Source organism: Monodelphis domestica, chromosome 5, assembly GCF_027887165.1.
Source record: "Monodelphis domestica isolate mMonDom1 chromosome 5, mMonDom1.pri, whole genome shotgun sequence".
Classification (NCBI taxonomy): Eukaryota; Metazoa; Chordata; class Mammalia; order Didelphimorphia; family Didelphidae; genus Monodelphis; species Monodelphis domestica.
In genome coordinates, this window is record NC_077231.1 from 13,329,260 (window position 1) to 13,344,797 (window position 15,538).

The 15,538-nt window shown below is 47.6% G+C and overlaps 1 long non-coding RNA gene across 1 annotated transcript in view; it reads left to right on the top strand.

Moving 5' to 3' along the window:
• LOC103106277 (uncharacterized) overlaps positions 1-6,925 on the top strand; it is a 19,404-nt gene extending 12,479 nt beyond the window's left edge. The window contains exon 2 of the long non-coding RNA XR_008911963.1: positions 5,016-6,925. This is a non-coding gene — a long non-coding RNA (uncharacterized LOC103106277). The remainder of the gene's footprint in view (positions 1-5,015) is intronic.
• The last annotated feature ends 8,613 nt before the right edge of the window (positions 6,926-15,538 follow it).

The following is a 15,538-nucleotide window of genomic DNA, read 5'->3' on the forward strand; positions in this document are numbered from 1 at the left end:
TTGGTAACCCCTAGCCCCTAACTGGATACTGTGTTGGGTGCCTACTGGCTGTGGATTAGAGTGGATGTTCTCAAACCCCTCTCAACTTTGACATCCCTGTTCAAAGACCCTTCTCAACTTTTCCTGTTCTAAGGCCTCTCCCAGCCTTGCCATCCCCTGTTCTAGGATCTTTCCCAATGTTGATATTCCATGTTCTAAAGTTCCTTCTGGCTTTTATCTTCTGCTCTCCCAAATATGTAAAGAATATATATATATATATATATATATATATATATATATATATATTTAAGAAAATTTGGGGTGACTGTGTGGCTCAATTGATAGAGACCCAGACCTAGAGACAGAAGGTTCTGAGTTTACATCTGGCCTCAGATACCTCCTAGCTCTGTGACCATAGGCAAGTCACTTAACCCCAATTGCTTAGGTCCTACTGGTCTTCTGAAGTCTTGGAACTGATACTTAGTATCCATTCCGAGGTAGACTATAAGAGTTTAAAGAAAAAAATCAAAATGATAGCCAACATCTTCTTAGAAATATCCGTCAAAGCAGACTCAAATGTATAAACAACCTTTCATTGGTGAGATCCTGGCCTCTCTGATGCTTTCCTTGGGATCCAAGGCCAAGCCAGCACCTATGCTAACAGTGAATTGATTTCTTTTAATTTTAGTAAAAACTGGGCTTCTGTGAAGGGTGACAGTTTGTCACCATTCTCTTGATAGTGTTAAACTCAAACACCCAGTCAACACTCAGGGTCTTGTTCCAGAAGGGCCCTAATAGGTCATGCAGTCCAACTTGTTTTACTGAGGAGGACTCTAAGAGGGGAAGGGACTTCCCCAATGTCACAAGGAACATAAAGACCCCACTCTAGTGGGGATTTGAACCCAGGTCCCCAGCCTTTAAATTCAGCCTCTTTCCCCCTGTACTCTGCTGTCTCTATATTCTTAGTATTGCTATCATTCTCATTAATAAACCTCTACTATGTTTAGGACAGTGGATTCTTGGGCCTTCAAAGGCAACATTTCTTTTTCTCTGTTTCTACTGCCTACTCTAGAAACATTCAGGGCTTTCTCTTCTCAGATTCCTAAGTGTCTCAGCCCATTGAAACCCTCACTTGAAAGTTGATCAGGTTCCCTGAGTGACTTCTTTTATTTGAAAGGGATTTTTGTACTTCTGAAAAAAGAAGCCATGTATTGGTAGAGATTGGGAAGGAGGGGTCTGAGTCAGGTTCCTAAATTCTTTTCCTTCAGGGTTAATAAAGCAGAGATACTGAGCTTTGGGGAGATCCTCCTGAGCAGTACAGAACAGGCTGTCCTTTCACTAATTTGACCAGGGACCTTTCTGGATCTTGCTCCTGTGCTGCAGATTCTGGACATTCTCCCCAGGACATTCTATGCCCCAGAAGCTTCTCAGCTCTCCCTTCAACACTGGAGGAATTCTCACACTAAAAGCACCCTCCAGGGCCTCTCCCTCTTTCTAGAACCCCCACTTCAAGGACTGTGGACACCCAGGCCAACTTGGCTCCAGTTTGTATCCCTCAGACAATAGACTGTGCTCACTCTGACTTCCTCCACAGTGTGACTTTCTCTAACCCCCTCTCAGCCGCCATCGGAATATCAACTCCTGAGGGCAGGGACCATCTTTCTTTCTGTTTGTATTTGTATTTGTATTTATTTTTTAAAAAATTAAACCCTTATCTTCTATCGTAGAATCAATACTGGGTATTGGTTCCAAGGCAGAAGAGTGGTGAGGGCTAGGCAATGGGGGTCAAGTGATCACAGCTGGGAAGTGTCTGAGGCCAGATTTGAACCCTGAACCTCCTGTCTCTGGGCCTGGCTCTCAATCCACTGAGCCATTGCCCCCTCTTTTGTATTTTTACAACCCAGCAGATGTTTGATAATTGCTTGTGGATTTGATTTCTGAAATGAGGGCTTCGACTCCACAGTTCACCAGCAAACACCATGCTTCTGTACGGTTCCATTAAAGGGTGTCTGAGTTCTCCAGTTACCAGCCTGGGGAAGCCATATCAATCAATTAACAAACGTTTATTAATAGAAATTAATTAAATTAACCTGAACAAGGCCCAGGCCCTGCCCTCACAGAGCCCACCGTCTAGAAGGAACATGTAAACCTCAAGGTAGCACAAGAGACATGAGGTACCCATGGCTAAGGATCACGGAGGGGTTGTTGGCAATGACTGGAGGCAAGAGGACTGACCCACTCGGATCCCAGGGGGAGTTCACGCATTCACACAAATCGAAAGGCTCCTTCAGATGTTCAAAAATGTGCTTGTGTATTTAAAGGCAGTCAATTCATTAGGGGCTGCCTGCCTCAGTAGTGCCCTTGCAGGGAGTGATGGCAGTAGGGGAGACCACCATTCCCAACAGGACACAATGTCAGAGCTGGAGGGGACCTTAGAGATCAGCCACCTCATTTTACAGAGGAGGACACTGAGGCTTGGCTCATGGAAGCCACTTACCCAAGGGAGTCCTGCTCCTGGGCATCCTTTCTCCTCTGAAGAGCAGCTTTTGCCTGTTGCAGATGGTCAGAAAACTTGGCCTCAAGCCTTGCAGTGTTGTGCAACACCAGACCTGTTAGTCTGTCTCTGGAATGAGGACCTGAGTTATTAGAAAGGAATTTCTTCCTATTGACTGGATCTGGCAGCCTTGATGACCCAGGCCCCAGGGCCACATACCACATAAACCATAGATCTCCTGGCCTATTGAATCCTTCACCTGCAGTCCAATAATCACAGTCACATGGATGAGATGGGAGAGGAAAAACTAGATAACCATTCTTGTGGAAAAGATTTGGGGTCATAATGGACCACAAGCTCAGTGTAGCCACCCCACTTTCCATGTGACTTTAAATCGGAGGATAGGGGTTCTGCCTACCCTCCCCCAGTCCCAAGCTCATTGCTGGGATTCCAGGGTCAGAATGACAAACCAGAGCATTTCCAGAGAAAGATAGCCAGGAGAAGGGCCTGCAACAGGGGACACTGAGTCTGGAAAAGAAAAGGTTTAGGAAGAACCATTAATTATGCCTAGGGATCATGGGGAAGGAGAGATTGGCCATGGTGTGCTTGGCCCCAAAGGAAAGAACCAAGAGAAGACCCATGTGGAAGGACGTTACAGAGGCAAATTTAAGGCTGAGAGAAGCAAAAACTTCCCCAAGGGGAACATCAGCCTCAAGAGACACAAGCTCCTTTTTGTAGTGGCAAAGAATTGGAAACTGAGGGGTTGTCTATCACTTGGGAAATGAACACTTTGTGGTATATGGTTGTAATAGAATACTATTGTGCCTTAAGAAATGAGGAACAGGATGAGTGTAGAAAAACCTGGAAAGACTTCTACAAACTGATGCAAAGTGAAATGAGCAGAACCAGGAGAACAATATATACAGTAACAGAAATATGATACAATAATCAACTGTGAAAGTACTTGACTATTATCAGCAAAACAAGTTTCCAAGATAAACTCATAATGAAAATGCCTCACAGCCAAAGCAAAGATTGGAATCTGAAGGAGGTCAAAGCAGGCTATCCTTCACTTTGTTTCATTCATGAGTTTTTTGCTGTGTGTGTGATATGTGTCTTCTGTCATGACAAGGAAAATATGGAAATACATATTGCATGAAAGTATGTGTATAACCTAGATCAGACTATTCATCGCCTTGGGGAGAGGGGAAGGGAAGGGAGGGAGACACTCTGAATCCTAAAATGTTGAAAAAATGGTTAAATTGTTAAAAATTATTTCTACATATAACTGAAATAATTAATGAAAAAGAGAGGGAGGAGGCAGAGGGAGGATAACAAGACAAAGACAGAGACACAGAAAGAAAGAGAGAGACAGAGAAGAGACAGAGAAAGAAAGAGAGAGAGAGGGAGGGAGGGAGGGAGAGAAAGAGAGGGAGGGAGAGAGAGAGAGCTCCCTATCACTGAAGGTCTCTGTGGTAAGGCTGACAGACCACTTATCACAGATCTTAGAGAAGAGATCCTGGTTTTGACACAGGTTGTACAAGGTTGTACAAGGCTTGGGTCTTGATGCCTAGCCTGAGCAGGAGACTAGGTCCCATCACTGTGTCCACAGTCACCTAGCCTTGGATGGGGCTTCTATAGCCACTCCAGAACTGGGCACCATCAAAAACTAACATTGTCGAAGGCCAATGACAGATGGGGGCTTGAGTATGTGACTAGAACCCACTCCCACTCTAAGCCTGCTTTTCCATGCACTGAAGATGCAGAAAGGAAATGTTGCTTTCCTTGGAGTTTCTTTCTGGTTCAAACCAACTAACTGCTTTAAATAGATATTGATATTGTATATATGTATATTATATGCACATAATATACTACACCTAAATACTGCACTCCCATATATAGCCCTCCTCTGTGTGTGTGTGTAAAATGCCACCTGTTTTTTCTCTTTAGAAGACCTTACCTTCAAAGTATTTTTTTTTTTCAAAGAATCAATACTGCATTTTATTTCCAAGGCAGAAGAACTGTAGTGGGTAAGCAATGGGGGTTAAATGAATTGCTCAGGATCACACAGCTAGGAAGAATCTGAGCTGAGATTTGAACCCAGGACCTCCTATCTTTAGGCCTAGCTCTCTATACACTGAGCCATCTAGCTGCCTCTACCCCTCCTTTTTTTTTTTAATCGCAAGCATTTCTGGGAAGACCCACAGACTTTCCAGATTGAGCCTCCTTTGTAAACAGAAAAACAATTCAACAAAATCACCCCCACCCCCCACCCCATCGCCCTCTCATGTGGATTTTGGTTTACTATGTGAATGCTCCACCTTCTTTCTTCCCGAAAACAACAGCCCCTGTAGGAAGTTAGGATATCCACATTGGGACCGAAGGGGTAATCCTCCATTCTCTCAGAATGTTGGGACTAGCTTCCACGCTCCCTTCTCCCTCACCCTCCACATCAGGTCAGGTGTGAAATCTTAATTTCGCATCTATATCATCTCCCACTCTACCCCATTTTGTGTAACCTCTTTCTTTGTTTTCCCCACAGTTGCCTGGCCCAGGACCACTGGACAGCCTCCCCCCTGGGGAACTCTCCCCTGCCTGCAGTCTCTGCCTTCTCCCATGCATTCTTCACTCAGCTGCCAGAGTGATTTTCACAAAATCCAGGCCTGATTATATCACTCCCCTGCTCATGAATCTTCCAGGACTCCCTATTCCTCTAAGATAAGATACAAACTCTTCAGCCCAGCATTTAGGACCCTCCATAATCTAGCTCCAACTCACCTTCCCAACTTTATTTTCTTCTTGTTCCAGGTAAATCGAACCCAATTGCTTTTTGACTTTAACAGGCCATCTCCATGTCTTTGCTTTGTATAGGCTACCACCCTCCACCCTTCCCATGCCAAAAATGTCCTCCCTTCCCCTCTTCGACCTTTCAAAGCTCGGTTTAGGTGCCGCCTCTTCCGTGAAGCCTTCCCTGATTCCTCCCATCCCAGCCAGACTAATATCTTGCCTGGAGTCCTTATTGGCATCTCTCTGTTGCCCCTTCCCCCCTTACCTTGGGCAGTGCCTGCAGCAGACTTTAAGCCCATGAGGGCAGAGTTTGAGTCATTGTGCAGAATAGGATCTTCCTAAAGTTGGTGAAATGTCCTGTGCTTCAGATGAGGGTAAGGGGGAGATTTTGTGTGTAAAGGCAGGGAGAGAGGCAAGACCCGGAGAACAGTCTGGCCCAGAAGGGATCAAGTGAGTACCATTGAATCAGGTCCCAAAGGGAATTGGGGACCCAACTGTTGAGGGCCCTGGGCATCAGACAAAGTAGTTGGAAGTTTATTCTTCTGACAGTGGGACACCATTTTGTGATTTTAGCAAGCCCCTTCCTCTCCTTGGCCCTGTGATAAAGTATGAAAGGTTTACAAAAACTGAGAGATGCAACTCTTAGAGAATGATTGACAGGAGAATGTGACTTAGGGTCACATGGGAGCCTGAGCCTTGGGATCTGGGAAAATTCTATTTGCCCAACGGTTGCTTCACCTCAGAGTCTGCTCTCCTGGAAGGACCTAAGGCTTGAAGAGGATTTTCCATGTGACCAGCAGAGGAAAGAGGTTTTGGATCTGGCTGCTGGCAGCATCAGTGAGAAGATCTCTGGACCTACTTGGACATCTGCCAACTTGAAATCCTGGCCTTATTTGATTGGACTCCTGGTGTGAGACTTGGATATTGGGAAGATAATGTTTACCTTAGTAATATGGTTTAGTTATAAATATTAGCTTTTATTTATTTTTTATTTGGTAAATTTCAAACATTATTCCTTGGTTACAAAAATCATATTCTATTCCTTCCTCCCCTCCCCCCACCCTTCCCGTAGCCCATGCGCAATTCCCCTGGGTCCTTGATCAGAACCTATTTCCATGCTGTTGGTGTTTGCATTAGGATGATCATTTAGAGTCTACCTCCCCAATCATATCCCCTTGACCCATGTCATCAAGCAGTAGTTTTCCTTCGGTGTTTCTACTCCCACAGTTCTTCCTATGGATGTGGATAGTGTTCTTTTTCGTAGATCCCTCCAGGTTGTTCAGGATCGCTGCATTGCCACTAATGGAGGAGTCCATTACATTCGATTGTGCCACAGTGTATCCGTCTCTGTGTATAATATTTTCCTGGTTCTGCTCCTTTCACTCTGCATCACTTCCTGGAGGTCGTTCCAGTTCACATGGAATCCCTCCACTTTAGTATTCCTTTGAGCACAATAATATCCCATCACCAACATATACCACAATGTGTTCAGCCATTCCCCAATGGAAGGGCATCCCCTCATTTTCCAATTTTTGGCCACCACAAAGAGCGCCACTATGAATATTCTTGTATAAGTTAGATATTGGCTTTTAAATTAAGTATAAATGTATTCCTAAACCCTTATTCCTTCCTACCCTTCCCAAACAATAAATCAGAATTTACTTACGTTTCCCTCTTGTTCTTTCCTCACCCCAAATCCTACCATAACAGCCCTCAGTTTCCTCCTTAGTTAAATGGAGGCGGGTAAATATTTTCTGCTGTGCCCAGCTCCTCCTGGGATACCAGCATTGCTCTTAGTGTTCAGAGGAATCTGCCAGCATGGCCTCAGCCTGTCTACACTGGAATGAGGTCATCCAGAGTCTGGGGGGATCTAGCTGGCTCAGGGGGAGACCTCAGGATGAAGCAGCAGACTTTGCCTGAAAGAAGGATAGCAATGACCTGCATGGAGGGGAGAGAAGGCCGTGGAAGCCTCTCCTGCAGGCACCTCACTGTCCCAGGCTGACCTGAGCAGCAGGGAACTGCTGTATCGCCTTGCCGTGGGGTCCTTCAGCACCTGCCTGACAGTTTCTGCACCTCCCTGACCTTCTCTCATTGTGGGCCAGTGCCTTATGTTGCTTCTCCCCCAGACCCTCCCCTTTGTAGCACAGTCCTTGGAAGCATAGGCTTGGGGACCCCCGAGAGCCTCTCAGCCTCTGCCAGAGAACACAGAACCCTCCCAAGACAGGAATCTTTCAGTGTGATCCCGCATAAACCCTGTTTTGCCATCTCTCTCAGTTCATAGGCTTAACTAGCCAGGACATCCTTGGGGTGCTGGGAGGGAAGGAAGAGAGAGACTACGAGGAGGGGACTCAGATATTCCAGTACATGGGTGAGTCCACAAATTCCTCATGAGGTGCACAGAGCAGTGCATCCATGCCTGTGTGTCCTGAGTGATTACACCCATCGAATCCACCCAAAGGGCTTTCATCCCTTTCTCCCACCTCCCAGGGAACCAGGGCATGCTCTGGCTGCCCACACGTCAGCTTCAAGCTCACCAGGTAAGCAGCCACACAACACCTTGGCAAGACCTTCAGATCTGCTTCTCCTGGGAGTCCCTCCTTAGGTCTGGCCTAGTCCAGCACACCTGAAAAGAGAGAGGAGGATGAGAATGCTCTCTTCCTTCACTTCCACTCAGTCCTGGTTCTGTGTAAGACTCAGGGAGCTAACTCCTGCTCACCCCAAGTGACCCACCCTGTCCTTCGAAGGCTGCCTGCCATCTGACTGGACTCAGGCTCCTCCTCAGGGTTCCAGAGTTTGGAGTTTAACCCTAATGCCCTGAGAGGTGGGGAAGTTCCTAAGCCTAACACGCAGGAGCCCCATCGGCGGCTTTTTTCCAAATCATCTGCCTCATTAATGTCTCCCCAACAGCCCTGAAGCAGTTGATACCTCCTCAGTGTCCACTAATTAATTTACTATAATCAGTTTCTATTCCCTGAAGCCTCACCAGCTCCCACAGTGGGGTGGGGGGTGGGGGTGCTTCCTTCAGGCCTAGGGAGAGGCCGTTCAAGCTCCAGCCAAGGGTGCTCCTGGAGGTGCCCAGCACCAAGCAGCCTATTCCCAGCAGACAGACCCTGCTATGAAGGGACCTCAGGAGGCCCTTTGGCCTTTCCAAAGTCAGAGGGATGAGGAAAGATTGGACCCAAGAGGGTGTGCACTGTGTAGCCCTAGGGTGGCCAGGTCAAGGCCTGCTCCCCTAGAGCATTATGGGGAAAGAGCATGCACCCTGCCTTTTCTCAGAGTGGGGCCTTTCTCATTTCCGGCTTAGCAGCCTTTGAAAAAGCTTTTCTTCATCACCAAGGAAGCTGCTGACAGGGAGCAGTCTCAGGTGTGCTCACTCTTCTGGAACCAATTTTGGATTGGTTCTGGAACCAATATTGGAACCAATACACAGTATTGATTCTAAGACAGAAGGTGAGGGTTTAAAAAAAAAAAAGAAGAGTGGTCAGGGCTAGGCAATGGGGATAAGTGACTTGCCCAGGGTCACACAGCTGGGAAGTATCTGAGGCCAGACTGGAACCTAGGACCTCCCATCTCTAGGCCTGGCTCTCAATCCCCTGAGCTACCCAACTGCCCCCTCTTGCCACTTTTCTGCCTTGGAACCAATACCCAATATTGATTCCAAGAGGGAAGGTAGGGGTTTAAAAAAAATCTTTAGAGTTTTAAGTTGATTATATTTAAAATAATCCCTTGGGGAGACTGGTCTCCCAAATGATCAAAGGGAGAAATGTGTAATTAGAAATCTTGAACTCTTGAACTACATTACCCAGCACCCCACTCTCCTCCTATTGTTACTGACTGACATAGGCAGGATATAAATTCTCTCTTTTTCCACCTAGCTTCCTCTTTCCTTCCTGTTGTGGCTCTTGGGGAGCAGGCCCTTTTGAGCAGGTAGATTAGCTTGGGCACATGGTTTCATTTTGCTAGATAATTACTTTTTAATTCCTTTATTTCTAGTGATTTTTAATAAATCTTATAAAATATAATATTTGGAGTTATTGTCTATTAATTTTCATTTTTACAGGAAGGAACTGACTTTGGAGTCTGAGGCTCTGGATTTAGATTCCGCCTGTGACCTTGTTATGAGTATGACCGAAGCTCGGCTCCTTCCTCTGTGAAGGGAGGGTCCTAAGGGTCTGATGGGCCCCCCCTGGACCTAACAGTTCAAAGGTCACTTCTAGATAGCTTCATTTTTCTGTCAAGGCTCTATTAGACCAAAGGAGGTGCTAGATCATCAGGGGTAGGTAAATCACATTTATAGCCCACCAGCAGGCCCAGATCCCTCCCCATTAAGACCAAGTCAAACCCAACCCCAAAAGGTTTTCACCAGCTCAAAGTTCCCTGTTGTCCCAGGGATGCCTTATCTATTCTCCATGATCAAACTACCTGAGGCAGTGGTGGTGGCACATTTCTGAGAGGCCCAGACAGGTTGGACTAGATGCTTGCAGGACCCTCCCTGCTCGGAGAGTCAAGTCTATGCCCCAGGGCCCTGTCCCACTGTCCCCTCCCTGATCTGCCCTTCAGCACCATGACCCTTCCCTTGGTCTAGCTCAGGTGCTTCAGCTGCCTGGAATGTTTCTCTGTTACTTTTTAACCTATCCAGGGAGCCTCTTGCCTGGGCTGGATGAGGAGACAGCCACATCCATAGAAAAACACAAAGAGCCCCCAGGGTTCCTGGACTTTCACCATGAGATATTCATTCCTTTGGGGTGTCATCAGAAACGCTGCAGATGCTCCCCCCCCCACCCCATACATACACAGTCACACACTCACATATACTCTCCTACATACACACACGCTCATTGTAGCAGACTTCAGGCAGCAGGCATTTAGAAAGCTTCTAGCATGTGCCAGGCCCTGTGCTAAGTGTGGGCACTCAGAGAAAGGCCCGAACCAGTCCCTGACCTCCAGTAGCTCCACTGGAATGAGGGACATAGCAAACAAACAGCCAAGTCCAAATGGGATATGGATGGACTAAAGTAGAAATAACCAATGGAGGGAGGCCCCAGCATGGAGGGGAGTCAGGAACAGCTCCCTGCAGGAAGCCAGAGAGGTGGGGACGCAGGAGGCACAGGATCCCAGAGTGTGTGCTGGGCTGGCGAGGCTGGGCTAAGAGGCCTTGACAAGGAGGAGGGGGCAGGGTTCTGAAGGGCTTTGAAGGCCAGACAGAGGCCACAGGGAGCCACTGCAGTTTATATGTATGAGACATGATCAGTCCTGCATGCCCTTCAGGAAAAGGCTTTTGGGGCTCAGTGGAGGTTGATAAAGAGGGAGAAGAGACTTGAGGCAGGCACTTCCTCCCCTTCCCCTGCCCCGCCATTGCCACAGTCTTTCTCTTGACTGACTATTTCATATTCTTATGAATAAATCATGAGCTTCCTTGGGGCTCAGGAAGCTTAGGGTGCCTCTAATAAGAAGACCCTACAGAGAGGAGAGCCCAGAGTCCTGGGACAGCAGGAGGTCCAGGGGGTTAAATGACCTGATCAAACACAGAGCACTTCAGATACCCCCAAGCAAATTGGGTTCACTTTTTCTATTTTGTTCCCAACTCTCCCCATTGTCCCCTTTGGGCCTCGTAAATATTCCATCCCAGAGACTCCCTGGGGGCTTCCAAGCTGTGTCTTCCAGGCAAGCTGGCATCAGAGAGTTTGGGACCCTGAGAGCAAAACATCCCTCCCCTCATCCCCCAAACCCAGCCCAGCATATGGGACTGCCCTAGACATCCCCACAGACACAAACAGAGAAGGTTGGATCCCTAGCAATACCTTGTTCTGCTTTGGAGAAACTCCTCTCTTCTTTCTTCAGCTCCTTTTCCTTCCTTGCAACACCAGAGTAAGGTCTCTGTGTGTCATCTTTGGCATGTGTGGCACAGGTTCTCCATCACAGTCTTAAGGAATTCACTTTTCTTCTTGACCATGGAGGAGAGAGCCTGTGTCAGCAATGAATTAGAAGGAGACAGATTTCAGCTTGATTTAAGGGAAAATTTCCCAGACAGTTAATAATTGCTTCTCATTTGAGGGACTAACTCCCTCACATTTCAGTCTATCCAAAGTGGAATGGAGAGACTTCTGGTCAAGATGGCGGCTTAGAGAAAGCTAAAGTCCAGATCTCCTGAAACCCTTCCTTACCGATCTCAAACCAAATGCTCCTAGGACACCGAAATTCAAAACGATCAACAGCATAGACCCCAGGAGTCCTCCTCCTGGACCTGGACCTGGATCAAAAGGTATGCCCCCCCCCAAAAGCCAGAACCCAAGACCACTCAGACCTAAGGGGTAGGCAGAAGGAAGGTCCTAGGACCCATCCCCCCCAACCCAGAGCGCTGAGTCCGAGTCCGAGGCAGCAGAGGCAACCTCAGAGCCCCATGGCCTGCTATTCTGAAGGCCGCTTCCAGAAAACAACCTAACCCAGTGGAGGGGGCACCCAGACAGCAAGGAAAAAGAGAGGGACGGGGGAGCTCGTAACCCCCTGGGAAGAGCCCTCGGAGCTCCAGGAAGCTGCGGCCCCTCCCCCTCAGAGAGCAGGGTCTTCAGAAACAACAGTAACCCGCAGGGCTGACAAAAGGACCCCAGGGCCAGCTATTCTGAAGGCCACACCCCGAAAACAACCTGACCCAGTCGAGGGGGCACCCAGACAGCAGGGAAACAGAGAGAGAGGGGGGAGCTTGTAGCCCCCTGGCTGGATCCTCCCATCAGAGTCTCACGAAAAAAGTCCCTGCCTCAAGGCATACTAAATTCAACCCAGGGAAAGCTAATCTCATTAGGAGCCCTTGGAGCTCCCGGAAGCCGTGGCCCCTCCCCCCACAGAGTGCAGGTGCTGGCTGGCTAAGGCACAGGAACAAGGGCCAAGCTAGGCTTAGAGCGTGGAAGTAAGGCAACGGAGAAGCATCAGGAGGGTGCCAAGGAGAGGAGGGCAGTAACAGGGACACACCAGCAACTCCTGGCTTCCCGGGAACACAGAACAACAACTGCATAGAACAGACAATCTGCCTAGGGCTAAAACCTCTGAACACAAGACAGAGATAAGAAAAGCTAATCCCCACACACACACACTCAGATAGAGATGGCAAACTCCACAGAAGCACAAAAGTCCCAAAATTCAAAAAAAAAAAAAACAAGAAGAAGGGGGCGACTTTGGACACATTTTATGGAGCAAAAATACAAGACACAGAGGAGATAGAAGAGGAAACACAAGCAAATGCTCCGAAACCTTCCAAAGGAAATGGAAACTCTCCACAAACCCATGAAGAATTTGAATCTGAAATGATCAAAAAGATGGAAGCCTTCTGGGAGGAAAAGTGGGAAATAATGCAAAAGAAATTTACGCATCTACAAAACCAGTTTGACCAAAGTAAAAAGGAAAACCAGGCTTTAAAGCAAGAACTAATAAAGCAAAGCCAAAAGACCAAGAAATTAGAAGAGAACATAAAATATCTCACTGACAAAATGACAGATTTGGAAAATAGAGGGAGGAGAGATAATTTAAGAATAATTGGACTTCCAGAAAAGCCAGAAATAAACAGCAAACTCGACATCGTGATACAAGATATAATCAAAGAAAATTGCCCAGAGATTCTAGAACAAGGGGGCAATACAGCCACTGACAGAGCTCACAGAACACCCTCTACACTAAACCCCCAAAAGACAACTCCCAGGAATGTAATTGCCAAATTCCAAAACTCTCAAACAAAAGAAAAAATCCTGCAAGAAGCCAGAAAAAGACAATTTAGATATAAAGCAATGCCAATCAGGGTCACACAAGACCTTGCAAGTTCCACTCTGAATGATCGTAAGGCATGGAACATGATCTTCAGAAAGGCAAGAGAACTGGGTCTTCAACCAAGAATCAGCTACCCAGCAAAACTGACTATATACTTCCAAGGGAAAGTATGGGCATTCAACAAAATAGAAGACTTCCAACTTTTTGCAACAAAAAGACCAGAGCTCTGTGGAAAGTTCGATATCGAAAATCAAAGAGCATGGAATACCTGAAAAGGTAAATATGAAGGAAAGGGAAAAGGAGAAAAATGTTATCTTCTTCTTTTACTCAAACTCTCTTCTATAAGGACTACATTTATATCAATCTATGTATACTAACAGGTGGTGGAAATGTAATGTGTAAATAGGGGGAAAAGAAAGACCAAATAGAATAATCATTCTCACACAAAGATTCACATGGGAAGGGGAGAGGAAGAAAACTCCTATAAGCAGGAGAGGAAGAGAGTTTTTACTTAAACCTTACTCTCAGGGAAATCAACTCTGAGAGGGAAAAACATCCAGATCCATTGGGATCTTGAATTCTATCCTACCCAACAAGGGTAGGGAGAAGGGAAAACCAGGGGGGGGGGAAGGGGAGAGGGAAAACAAAAGGGGAGGGAAAGAGAGGGGGGAGGGAGAGGGAACAAAAGGGGAGGGACTAAAAAGGGAAACATATCAAGGGAGGGGAAAAGGGGGACTGATCCAAAGTGGAATGGACTACCTGTGGAGGTGGTGAGCTCTCTTTTTTTTAAACCCTTACCTTCTGTCTTGGAGTCAATACTGTGTATTGGCTCCAAGGCAGAAGAGTGGTAAGGGCTAGGCAATGGGGGTCAAGTGACTTGCCCAGGGTCACACAGCTGGGAAGTGTCTGAGGCCAGATTTGAACCTAGGACCTCCCATCTCTAGGCCTGGCTCTCCATCCACTGAGCCACCCAGCTGTCCCCCGTGGTGAGTTCTCTGTCCCTGAAGATGTGCAAGCAGAGGCTGAATGGCCAGTTGTTGTGTGTCAGAGGGGTTTTCTAGTGGAGTTTGGTGACTGTCTCTCTAAGCATCCAAGACTTTCTTTTCCCCCTGATTCCTTCCTTCCTCCCAAGGATATTCTTATTGTCCTGGGTCCATCTGGGTTAAAATCTTGGCTCATCCCTGGGTGATTGAAGTCTAGTCCCTATCCCTCAATAAGCCTCAGTTTCCTCCTGTGTTCAATGAAGGGGAGAATGGAAGGGGCCAAGAGACTTCCAGGTTGTGAGGACCGCACCTTCCAGTTTAGTGCTGGATTTGGGCTGCCCTCTACTGGAGAGCGGAGGAAAATCTTCTCTAGGCAGCCCCAACTATAGAAGTGAAGGATGTGGAAGGAGTCCAAAGACTTTGCCCTCCTCTTCAGGAGAGAAGGAGGTAGCATAGGCCAGAGAGGAAGGACCACTGCTCCCACCTGGACCACTCTCTCCTCTTGGGGCCTGAAGGAGGCAGCCCAGCAACCTGAACCGAAGAACCCCCAGAATAGCCCAGGCCCTGGCCCTGCTTCTCCAGTGGAGCAGGCACAGTACAAAAGCCCACCTTCCTCCTCAGGGCCACCACCAACTGCCTGCAGGGGATGGGAAGCCCAAGAACCCTGGGAGGGGCAGCATCCCCAGCCCACCCTCCATTGCCCTTGCTCTCAGCCCAGTCCCCAGAGCTACTGTTGCCACCCAAGCCCTGCTCCAACCACCCAAGATTGGGGGTGGGGGGGAGGATAAAGTTTTCCCCTGGGGCCATCACATGCTTCAGCAATCACCCAGAAATCGAGGACATAGCATGGCAGAGGTGGGACAATCAGGGCCCCCAAGCCAGAATAGGCCAACTTTAGGGAGAGGAAGCTGTATGGGAGACCTGGAACAAATGGGATGTACCTGAGGGCAGAGAAGCTGAAGGGCCACAGGAGACTGGTTCTGCCCTGATGGGAAATAGGTTGGAGATCAGGCCTGGAATCAGCAGACAAATCGAGGTGACTCCAGCAGCCTCCCAACTTAGAGATCAATGTGTCCCTTCAGCTTCCTGTCAAATGGAAATTCAGGGCTGTGGAGGGACAAGTTTGGAAGCTGGCTGAACTAAAAAGTGCCAAATGGGACAGCAAGGCTGGGAAGGACCTTAGAATAAAGGATGTCAGGGCTGGGATGGACTCAGAATAGGGGATGATGCGGTTATATGGAACCTTTGCAATCCCATTGTTTTACATTTACAAAGGAGGAAACTGAGGCCCAGAGAAGCTTGCTCGAGGTTACATGGTCATCCTTCCTAGTGTCTTTACGTACATGGCTTAGTTAGTCTGAAGACAAAAAAGCAGCCCAAATTGCTTGAAAGCAGACTGTGAAATGTCCATGTTTTAAATAATCAGCTATGAAATAAAATCCATCCATTTAACCAACGATGAAGACTCCCATCCTAGCGACCCAAGTTGACTTCTTGAGGTCCTGCCCTCCCTCGCTTCTGTGCCCAGGGCAGGAAACTC